Source organism: Lynx rufus, unplaced genomic scaffold (assembly GCF_022079265.1).
Source record: "Lynx rufus isolate CCGP_SWC_20201006 ecotype Redwood Valley unplaced genomic scaffold, mLynRuf1.p SCAF_17, whole genome shotgun sequence".
NCBI lineage: Eukaryota > Metazoa > Chordata > Mammalia > Carnivora > Felidae > Lynx > Lynx rufus.
In genome coordinates, this window is record NW_025814831.1 from 2,206,287 (window position 1) to 2,217,911 (window position 11,625).

Here is an 11,625-nt window from a genome sequence, read left to right on the forward strand (position 1 = left end):
GGATCTCCTCGCGCCTGGAAATTCCCCGAAGTCGCCCCTTCCCCGCCCTGCCGGCCTCGCTCCTGGCGGCCGGGGGTGGCGGTGGGTGCGGAACACGAGGAGCGGGGGGGGGGCCTGGGAAACGTCTGGAAGCCATTCCCCCCTGCCTCAGACCTCGCTGCGGGGCGGGCCCCTTCCTCGGGCTGCACCGCGCCCCATCTTGTCACCCCCGGCCCCTCCTCCAGGTCCAGCCCCAGGGGCGGGTGGGCCGCCTCCTTGGTGTCGCTCATGTGCCTCTGCCCTCTACATGGGACCCCTACTCTGGCCAGCTGGATGCCAAGTCCCAGGGACCCCGTGGGAGACTGCTCTTCCCGGTGCTCTGCGATGGAGGACGCCCCCAGCATTCCGGGCCAGCCCCTGCAGCCTCCTCCAGGCAGGCCTCCGGAAACAGCTCCCACATGGGGTCTGAGTGGTCTCCAGGCTGCCCCCACTCTGCCGGGGACTGCTGTGCCGTGCCCTCTGTCACCCCCTCTTCTTGCCCGGCCCAATCAATCCTGCCAGACTGCCGGACCTGGTCCCTGACCCCCACATTGGCCAGGGTGGCCTGTTCATAGCAGGCTCAGAAAGCCTGGCTGACTGGCTAGGGAGAGGCGGCCTTCAGCTCTGGAAGTCCCTTCCGACATCTAACCCTCAGTTGGAGGTTCCCCGGGCTTGGAGTGCATCAGGCCTGAGGGCCCGGGGCCACGGGTGCACGGGGGATGGGGGTGGGGGGTGGGGTGGGGGGAGGCAAGCAGGCAGGCCTCTGTGCTGCCCCAGTCTGACAGGAGACACAGTCCCTGCCCTGGGGCCCTGCTCCAGCACTCCGTGAGTCAGGCTTGCACATGCCTCAGTTTCCCCACCCGTGCAGAAGAACGCCAGGAACCTCTAAAGCCTGTAACTCGGGCAAGATGAGGACAGAGCATCGCTCCCCGGACTTGCCTGACAAGCCTTTCCGGAGACCAGCCGATCACGGCCGGCCGCGGGGGGAGGCGGACGGGTGGGCGGGGCCAGGTGGACGCAGGTGCTGGGGCGGGGGGCCGGGCCGGTCGGTTTCCCAGCCCTGATCCAGCTCCTGCCCAGGGGGCAGCCCCGCGCCTTCTCGGTGCCCACGGCGCTGCCCCTCTGCCCCTCTGTCAGGTCGGGATAAGGCCCGGAGCTCCTGGCCTGTCAATGCCCACTCCCAGGGCGAGTGCGGCCCCTCCCTGGCCCCGCAGCCGCAGGTTCTTCGAGCGTCGGCCCCAGGGCAGCAGGCCACTACGGCACGAGGGCCCCTGCGCACCCATGAGAGCCGGCCAGGAGAGGCGCTTGCCGACTCTTGGACGTGCTCCAACCTGGAGACTCGGAGCCGGACGGCCACTCCTGGGCGGGACTCAACAGTTCCTGGAATGCACCCAGTCCTGGCCTGGGCAAGTGTCCCTCAGCCTGGAAGGGGGCCAGCCCTCCCCCACCCGGCCCCCTCCCCTCTCCTTGACCCGCGGAGCTTCGGGGCCTCCTCCGGGAAGCCTTCCTGCCCTCCCTGGAGCTGGGTTCCAGGCCTCTCCACACTGTCCTGACTCCAGAAGCTGGTGCCCCTGGAGGCGGGTAGGAGATGCGGGCCTGGCTGACTCTGCTGTCCTGAGCTGGCGCCTGGCTGCTGCCGGCTGTGGTTAGTGGGTGTGTTTGCTGACCTCATGGATGCGAGAATGCGGTGGAGACAGGTGGGAGGATCTTCTAGCCTAAGGACTGGGCTGGGGGGGGGGGGCGTGGGGGAGGTCGCGCTGGGAGCCCAGTGCTGAGCAGGGTCTCTGTGCCCACCCCACACCTTCTCTCACCCCTCCCACGGGCCTGCGGAGTGGGCGGGATCCCGAGTCGCACCCAGAGACTGGAGCAGAGGCCTGGCGTGGGCAGTGCCAGACCCTCTGTGGCCCCTCGGCTGTGAGGCCCCCTGCCGGGATGGAGGAAAGGGAGGCTGCCGGTGGGCTGGCACCCCCAGGGCTGGCTCCCTTGTGTCCCTGCCCGGGGCGGGTGGGACCCAGGACGGGGTCCCCAGGCCAGGCCCTGGTGGTGAGGCACCCGGGGGCAGGCGGTTCTGTGCTGCACCCCGAGGGCCGAGTTCAGCGCAGGAACAGGAAACGGGTGACGGTGACGCGGGAGGAGGAAGGCAGGGAGCGTGTGAGCGCGTGTCCAGTGCAGTGCGTGGCTGAGGTCAGAGGTGCGGCAGACACCGGTCTCGGAGTGACTTTCTCTCCGTCCTGGAGCTCTGCCCCGCCAGGCCTCAGTTTGTGGGCTCATCTTGCCGGAACCACTGAGGCGTACAAAGACCCATCCTCGACCCCGGTCCCCATTGCTTTTCGTGGCCCCACACCCCCAGGCCCCCCTCGACCCAGGCCCCATTCCGACATGGTTTCCCGTCCCTGAGGGGGAGGCCTCAGAAACCTTCTGCAAACACTCTCCAGCACACTCAGCCCGTCTGATGAGGGATGTTCTTTCTGGAAGCCGTGTCCGTCCGGCAGGTCCCATCCCGGGGCCTGGGTCTGTTTTCAGAGCTGGGGGTGCGCCCGTGCCCATACCCTCATGCCTCAGCACCAGAAACCCGCTGCAGCTCGGACACACGGCCAGCCGCGGCCAGCACACCAGCCGGAGACGGCGTGCCTCCCGACACCGGCACTGGGGGACCACGTCGTCCGGCACAGACCGGCACAGAGCTGGCCACCACTTCTCATCAGGAAGCAGAAGATGGGGATTTGGTTCTGCCCGCGTGAGCCCTGCCGGCGTGGGAAGGCTGGCGTGGGCACTTCGCAGAGAGCAGCCTCCCTGCCTGACGTGGGGGGCGGAGGTGAAGGCCAGGACACCCTGAGTGTGGTGGGTGGGCACTCGCGGGCCCAGAGGGGGGCTCTAAGGCCACCAGATGAAACCAAGGTTTCGTTTCCCCTGACAGGCACCCAGAATGCTTTTTATTGCTTTCATTTTGAAACATCTTTCCTTCTGTTTCCCTACTGGGGTGCCCTGACATGACTTCTGACGCTGATACAGAATGAAGCCAGTGAGGGGGTGCCAACCCACCCCCCTCCAAACCTGTCTGTGCGCCGCTGCGGGCAGCTGGGGTCAGTCAGGGCCTGCCCTGCTCTAGGAGCTCTCCCCGGGCCCGGTTTCATGAGCACAGTGGCCCGGTTGGTCAGTAGAGGCTTGGGTCCGGGAGTGACCTCCACCCCCTTCGTCTGAACACCCACACACACTCACAGGAGCCCGCCATCACTTGCAGACTGTATTTGCCAGCTCGCCTTCCGTTCAACTCGCGTTCGTGACCCTAAAATCGCAGGCATTCGGGAACGTGCCCAGGGTGGCAAAAACTGAGTCCCCCGATGATCAGGACCCCCGCTGAGGTCGGAGGAGGGGGTGTCCTGCCTCCCGATTTCATTCTGCGCCACAAACAAGCGTCCTTCTCCTGCCTGTTCAGGACTGTGTTTTCCACATTTTTGTCCCTTTGGTGGAGATTTCCCTGTTGAAATGGCTAATCCTGTGCTGGGACATGCCTCCCGGAGGACACGCCGGGGTCAAGAAACTTCCTTCAGGTGCTGGTTACAAAGCCGCTGGCCCTGAGCTCAGGGAGAGCGAGTCGTAGTGTGCAGTTGGCCGTGAACACCACAGGTCTGAACTGCGTGGGTCCACTTAGACGGAGATCATTTCTCAATAAATACAGCCTGGTGCTGTAAACGTATCTTCCTTATGATTTTCTTGGTGACGCTCTTTTCTCTAGCTCACTTTATTGTAAGAGTACAGCGTATGATACATGTAACATACAAATACATATCAACCGACGGTTTACGTTACCAGTAAGGCTTCTGGTCAACCGTGGGCTATGAGTAAAGTCTTGGGGAGTTAAAAGTTATACGTGGATGTTCGACGGTGCGGCGGTCAGCGCTCTTAGCCTCGCTGTGGTTCAAGGATCAACTCTACAGTAAATAAAGCGTTTCTAAACAGAAACACGCACAGAACCAGGTCATGTGTTGATCAGCTGGGGAAATGTTGGCCGGAGGCTAGCAGCCTCTAACCCTGTGTCCCCTAGAAGCCAATTCGCTGTTCGTGGTGACCCTAGACCACAACCGCCAGGCCCCCGGGGCTGCCGAGACCGTGAGGACCCCACTGCCAAGTGCAGGGCACAGGGGCACCTGCTCCTTCACTGTCCTCCGCACCCCAGGCCAGGGGCGCTGCCTGCACAGAGGCTGGGGTGTTGGCAGGGGTGGCCAGTCTCCAGGTCTACAGTCCCTCTGTCTGCGGCCTGCTTCCCTCAGGCACCTGTCTGAGCTGGGGGGTGGCCAGTGGTCCCTGACTCCCTGGGGGGTGCTCGGGGCCATGGCTGGAGATGCGGCCTGCAGAGCAGAGAGGGGCTCTGGGACTCCTGCAGACCCCGGGTGAGACAGGCTGCCCCTCCCCTCCCCGGCCTCCTCTGGTGACCACAGCTGCCCAGGGAAGGTCTAGACGGACAAGTGGGGTTCTGCACAGATAACTCAGTGTGATGGGGGCAGAGAGCAGCTGAGCTCTGACTGGTTTATATACTGGGGGCTGCGTCACCTGTGCCCAGAGAAAGGATCCTGCAGTTAACCAGGTGGAAGCCGCTGGGACCAGCGGCCTTGGTTCTGGGAACTGGGGGGAGGGAGCAACTGGGGGGCACACCACACACCAGATGGAGTCCCTGGGGGACTTCGAGGGTGAGGGGGCCCCCGGGCCCCACGGCGCCCCAACCTCAGTGTCTGCACAAGTCTTTTCTGCCTCACCTTGCCCTTGGCCTTGGAGCTGCAGGTTCAAGGGTGGGTCTTCTCTACCCTCTAGAGAGGGAAGCAGTCAGGGGGCAGGGGGAGAAGGGGATCGGGTCTCAGGGCAGCGAAGCGGTGGGGGGTGGGGAACAGGGGCATTTAGGCTGGTGAGTCGGATTCTCCCCGGTGTTCTTGAAGAGATGGAACCAAGTCTGGAATGCTTGCCGGTGGTTTTGGCTCCTGGACTGCGTTTCTTAGAGACACGGTGCCCAGCCTGGGCGTCGCAGGTCCGTGAAGACTTTATTTTGGGGAAGGAGCCCGTTCCCCAAGAATTTATGAATGGGATCCCTGCGGGTGGCTGTGACCCTTCCGGCCAGGGGCCTGCCTCACTCCGACCCACCCCTGGACCTCCAGCCCTGCCCCGGGGTCCCCAACGCCGCAGCCCCCTGTGGTCCCAGCACACCCCACCTTCAGGCCTGGCCCCCAGTTTGCCCAGCCATCCCTGAACTGGGTGCTGAGTGTCGTCAGCTTCAGCGTACCTGAGCTGTCCCACGGCCAGACTAGACTGGAGAGTCACTCGGAGGTGGGGGCCCCTGGTGCCCCAGCTGGCCTGCTCCTTGCCCGACACCCCCGCCCGCCAGGTCTCTGCTCCCACACCCGCCGGCCCACCTTCCCGAGCACCGTTCAGGGCCCGGCTTGTGGGCTTGTCTCCCGAACAGCAGCCGGAGGCTTAAGGGTTAAAAATAACCAAAAAGCTATGACCCCAAGGTGGTTCTTCTGCCCACACTGGCCGCGAAGTCTCTCTCCCACACCTCTGCACGGGCGCTGCAGGGGTGACGCCTCCCTCCACTGCGACTCTCTGCCTCTGGGCACCAGGCACCTGTTGTCCCTTGTCTCCACCGAACTTTGACCGCTCTCCGCACAGGCCTGTGTGTCCTTTGTCTGTCTGATTAGCCTGTGTTTCCAGACCAGGTGTGGCAGGGGGTGCCGGTCGGAGTGGTTCCCCCCACCTTCCCCGCTCTGCCACAGAACGAACCCTGGACGGTCCCCGCCACATGGGCGGCTCAGGACCCGCCCGGCTCTCCCCGGCTCCCGGGCAAAGCCCTTTGGGGCCGCCCCAGGCACCGTTTCCTCTATCCGTCGACTCCGGTTACTTGGGTCGTATTTTTTAGACTAACCAGAAGTCAGGTGCTAATTTGACAGCGGTGACTGGGCTCGGCCCCTGGTCTCTCGGCCCCGCGGGTGCAGCCCCGCCCTTTGCCGAGTTGGGGGCGGCTCACAGGGTGAGGGCGCCCAGGGGCCGATGGCCACCGAGCCTCTGGATGGTAGGTCCTTCCGGACGTGTCCCCAGCCGGGCTCAGCCGACACAGCGTCTCGTCCCTGAAGGCGACGGACAAGTGTGGCGCCAGGCTTTCTGCTGATGGCTGTCCTGAGGATGACTTCTCTTATTCCCATTTTTAACCGTGTCCCACGTACTCACTGAGCACAGACGCATTCGCAAGATCCAGATTCAAAGCCCGCGGGAGGGGGACAGCGGGAGGCCCCTCCCTGCTTTAGCTTCTCAGGAGCCCTTGACAACCCCCCGCCCCACCCCCGGGAGCCAAAGCTGTTTCTCTGCACATTCCAGCCAGTGAATTGCCCCATGGCTGGGTGTCCCGCCCCCCCCCCACCCCCGTGTTTGCTTTTCCGGCACAGGGCCTGGCTGGGGAGGCGCCCAGGGGTGTTTGCTGAGTGACTGTGTCAGCCTGTAGCTCCGTTTCCTCTTGGGAGGGGGCACATGGGTGGGCTGCAGCCTGAGCGAGCCCAGAGAGCAGCCCCTCCGGCCGAGACCCCACCTCACTGCTGACTCAGGCCTGAATCATGGCCTGCCTCCCGACACCCGGGAGTGGCTGCTGGTGGGGGCAGTGGCGAGGTGGGGGCTGGGCAGGCTGGGCAAGGGGGGCGGGGGTAGGTGCCGTCTGACCACCACCCGCGTGGCCTTGCGCGGTCAGGGAGCGAGCGCCATGGGCTGCATTCCAGAAGTGGGCCTGGGTGGGCCTGACCTGCCTGGGGAGGGCCCCCCCGGAGGCTGGTCACGCCCTGTGGACAGTGGGCAGTGTGGCCCAGTGGTCCAGCCCAGGAGCATCGTAGCCATTGGCCCTGGGGGCCCAGATGCTGGTTCTGTGCATATATGCTGCCAGGCACCCCGGCTGCTTGGATCTGGGGCCCCTTGGAGGGAGGGTGGAAACACCGGTCCCACCCAGCTCTTCTGGGGGGTTCAACGGTGTGAGTTGCGTGAAACCCTCTGAGCAGCGCCCTCCTCTCTCTGTGATAAGGAGAGCGATGTTGTGGAGGCGGGTATAGGGGACCAGGCCCAGGGGTGACCCAGTGGGGACCAGCCGGCCACTGTGGACCAGGGGCTGGGGGGGTGAGAAGTCTGGGGAGGCTCTCTGGACAAGCCTCGGAGCAGGGCAGGGAGAGCAGGGGAAGGGTTAGAAAGGGCGGGGCAGCGATGGGGGAGAGAGACCTGACCTATCAGGAAGGCTCCCTGGGTGCAGGGAGGGAGGCAAGGGGGCAGGGCCAGGCCGGCTGTGGTGTGTGGGCCAAGCTGGCCAGAGCTGGTGGGGTAAGACATGAGTGCGTGTGTGCGTGCGTGTGTGTGTGTGTGTGTGTGTGTGTGTGTGTGTGTCAGAGGTCAGCTTCTGGTTTCCGCCACAGGGCAGAAACCTGGTGTGTCGGGAAGACCTGGGAGACAGGGGTGCTGAGCAGTCGAAGGCAGCCAGGCCCCCCCAGTATTTGCTGAGGATGCACCCAGCTTAGGCTTCTGAAGGCAGGTGGCCATTTACAAAGATTGGGGACACTCGGCAGCTTGTCTTGACCAGCGTGTGCTGACTTCCTCTGGGGCTGCGGTCCTGCTCAGCCATGACCCCACGGTGTCTCCAGGCCCCGGCCTTGTGCTTCGCCTCATCGTGTGGATGTGGGGCAGTGCCCGTGGCTCTGGAACGTGCCGTGGGAAGCTCCGTGGGGACAGAGCGTGGGAGGGAGCCTCAGGCCCTGGCCCGGAAGGCCACCCAGTGTGGCACGTGCCCACGGCGGGCGCCCAGCACGCGACCCGGGGTGCCCGCCAGGCTCAGCCCGTCCGCGTCATGCAGCCAGGCCCGGCAGGTGTCACCACCTGTCAAAGACGGGTACCCAGGGCCCAAGGGGCTAGGAGCTCACTCAGGGCCGCACGGAGGGCAGGCGGCTCACATCGGGGAGTCTCCCCACCAGAACAAGTCTCCACAGGCTGCACCTGGAGAAAAACAGCTGTTCAGCACACGGGCCCCTCCCACCCCGCCCCTCCCACCAGCACACTGGCCCTGCCCGCCCACGACCCCACCCCTCCTCCCACCTACCTGGTCAGGGGGCCAGGGGCTGTTGTTCCCAACTTACGGAGCCTGACACTCAGAGTGGGGAGCAGCTCACAGGCAGGCAGGAGCACCCCGAGGGTGGGAGAGCCTGCAGGGCTGTCTGGGGACCCCCTGTGGGAGCCCCAGGGGGCCCAGGGACCTACTGACTGGGAGCACTGGTGTCCCCGGCTGGAAGGTGGCCCTCAGGTCAGCCAGCAGGAGGCCCCTTCTGGCCTGGCCACCTGCACAAGCCCCACACGTGGAGGGCGCCACGGGCTGTGGCCTGGGGTCTAGGGTCCTGGACCTCCCCCAGTCTGTGGCCCTGGGCAGAGGGACTGAAGTTCCTTGAGCTCAGTTTCTGCAACCCACCCCCCCATCCCCACAGGGCGCTGGGGGTCGGGGTGGGATGAGAGGGGTGTCGGGGTGTGTGAACAAGGCTCCCTCTGGCAGGGGCACGGAAGAGGGGCTCTAACCACAGCCTTCCGATCTCGGCGCCCTGGCAGGTCAGACGGCTGTGCGTGCCTGTGTGCGTCTGCGCCCGTGCCCCTGTCCTGGGGGGCGGCTCTGTGGCCTGGCCGGGCAGCGGAGAGAGAGAAAGACACGGTGGGGAGGAACTGGAGGGGGTCCCGCAAACTGTCCTTGGGAGGCTTCCAGTAGGAGGGCTTGCAGGTGCGGGGGAGAGCTGTTCTGGGTTGAGGGGTCCGGGGTTCCCCAGGGGCGATTCCTGGGTGGATCTGCCCTGCTGGGCTCTGGCTCATACTCATTCCACCCCCCCACCCCCCCACCCCGGGGGAAGGGCTGGTCTGTCCGGTTCCTGCAGCATTCCACACTGACCTCTGGACTTGCTTCTGGAAATTTCTCTGCTTCTTCTCCCTCGGGGCTCCCTCCTAGCCCTTCCCCCCTCCTGTACTCAGCCCTCTCCCAGGCGGGTGGAGGTCAGTGTCCCTGAGAATCAGGGCTCAGCCCCCCCCACCCACCCCCACCCCCGGGCAGTGCCCCTCCCCTGCCCTACTCCCCACATCTCTCCACATCCTGGGACACCTGGGGAACCCAGAACACAGGGTCGTCCCCGCTGCCGCCCAGGGGTGTGACGTCAGGTGGGCAGGAAGCCAGAGGCCTCGCTGGGGTCCCCCCAGCCCAGGAGCGCAGAGCCCAGGCCCTGGCCCCGGATCCGCAGCTCCCCCCGCCCCACCCCCGGGCCTGGGGAGGGGCGGTCCGGCAGAGACCTCCCAGCCCCTCGCCTGAGTTCTGCAGGGGGAGTGGCGGGGCCGGCGGGGGAGGGCAGGCTGCTGTGTGGGGCTGAGGAAGCAGCTGCGGACTGAGTCACGCTCCGGAAAACGAGGGAGGCCGTTTCCATCACCATCTGTCTCCTTGGGAAGAGGAGGAGGAGGAGAGGGCGGGGGAGGGGGCGCGCCGTCCCTGGGACTGACGGGGGTGGGGGTGGGGGTGGGGGGTCTTTCCCAAAGCAGCTCTCACCTCAGCCCCCACGGGGCCCTCCAATTCGGTGGGGGGGGGCTCTCCAATCCGAGGGGGTGCTGTCTGGTGCTCCGCACAGCAAGCCGGGCCTCACGGGGGCTCTGACCAAGGGGCAACTTGGGGGCTCCCCCGTCCCCAGCTTAGGAACCTCAGAACCTGCACGTCTGTCCTGAGCTTAGCAGGCAGTGGCGGGGGGTGGGGGGGGTAGTCAAATACCAACCATTCGCCCCCGAGTGCGGTGGTGACCCAGACGTCCCCTGTCCCCTGGGGCTGTGGGAACCTTGGCTCAGCAAATCCCTGAGAACCACCCCCTCACGCCTCGCCCCTTCCCCCTCCGGCAGCTGTGGGAGGGGCTGGGCCAAGTGGCGCTGAAGACCCGCCCCCAGGAGGACTCCGGCAGGCTCTGAGGGGGCTCCAGCCCCTCCCCTTGCCCCTGTGTCACCCTGCCGGCCCTTGGGAGGGGGTGTCCCCTCTGGGCAAGCCCCTAGGCTGTTGCCTTCTCGCTCCTCTGGAATGATGACATTTCCCCGTCATGTCACATGCAGATGGGCAACTGAGGCCCGAGAGAGAAAGGGGCTCCCAGACCCCTAGTCTCCCTGGGACCCCTCCCCCTCAGCTGCAGACCAGGAAGCAGGCTGGATCTGAGGGTTCCAGGGTATGGGATAGGAGGCATAGGTGGGGGCAGGAAGCAGTGGGGGCAGACTGCAGCCTGCCGTCCCCCTGACCACATGCCCCCCTTGAGCAATGCGGGGGGGCCCATCGCCCGGCTCCCTAGATGTGTTATCTGCCTCTCTGGGTTCAGGCCGCTAGAGGATATTCAGGGTGATGGTGCAGTGCACCTGACACGGGTCAGAGCCAGCGGGAAGGTCCCCGCTGGCAGGATGGCGCCCTGGTCCCTGAACGCTGGTGGAGGTGCCCATGGGGCTCGCCTGACCCTGCGACCTGACCCCATGTGGTTATTGTTCAGGGCACAGAAGTAGTCAGGAGCATTTTAGGTGCAAGAGCCAGAAACCCGACCTGGTGGAGGAAAGGAGACCGAGAGGGATTGCCCCACCGAAGTCCCAGGAAGTAGGAGAAGGCCCCTTTCCCTCTCCTGCTCCCTGCTGGTCTCAGCTCTGCCCCGTCAGCCTTGTCTCCACCCCTCCCCCATGCTGGCGCCTGTAGCACTCCTGGCCTGGGGCCCTTGGAGGAAGGGGATGTTGGTAATGAGGCGCCCCACCACGGAGAGAGTTCTGGGGACTCCCACCCTCCTGCAGCCTCTGTGGCAGGGGACAGGGTGGGGCCAGGACTGTGGGCTGCTTCCCACAAGGCCTTGGTTCAACAAGGGGGCAGCACTCCAAAAGAGGGGGGCTGGTTTGAAAGAGGTCCACGGGTGCCCTGGGCCCGCCTGGTGGGAGCCCCTTCCCTACAGACAGAGGTGGACCTCTCTGGAAAGATGTGGTTCCCAGGGCTCAGGACCCCCAGGTGGGAGGGGCGTATCCGAGGTTCACCAGCACTGAAGAGGCCTCTGGAGGGCTGCCTGGAGAGGCTGGCGAGCTTGGCCGTGGCCATGGGAATGGTCAGCTGTCTGGGAGCGACCCCTTGGTGCTGGGAATTGAGAGGTCACCTTTCATGTGAAATCGGGGGTGGGGGGGTGGGCAGGCTTTGAAGCCTGTAGGCAAGTCCCCTCCCTCCCACGTCAAGGACGCATGGGGCATGCCCCGGCACACTGGGCTTCCCGCAGCCTGGGGCACAGCAGAGCATTTCCATGTTGCAGATTCAGAGCCTCAGAAGAGTGAGCCCAGAGGTGGTAAGGGGTGTCAGAGCCGAGGGCACTCCCTTTGCTTCTACCCTGGCTCTGTCGCAGGATACTTGAGGCTGCTTAGTGTTAAAACCATTACAGTATCCAATGTCCATCTGTCCATCCATCCATCCACCCGTCTACCCATCCGTCCATCCATCCATCCATCCGTCCGTCCATCCATCCGTCCATCCGTCCACCCATCCGTCCACCCATCCATCCATCCATCCATCCACCCGTCTACCCATCC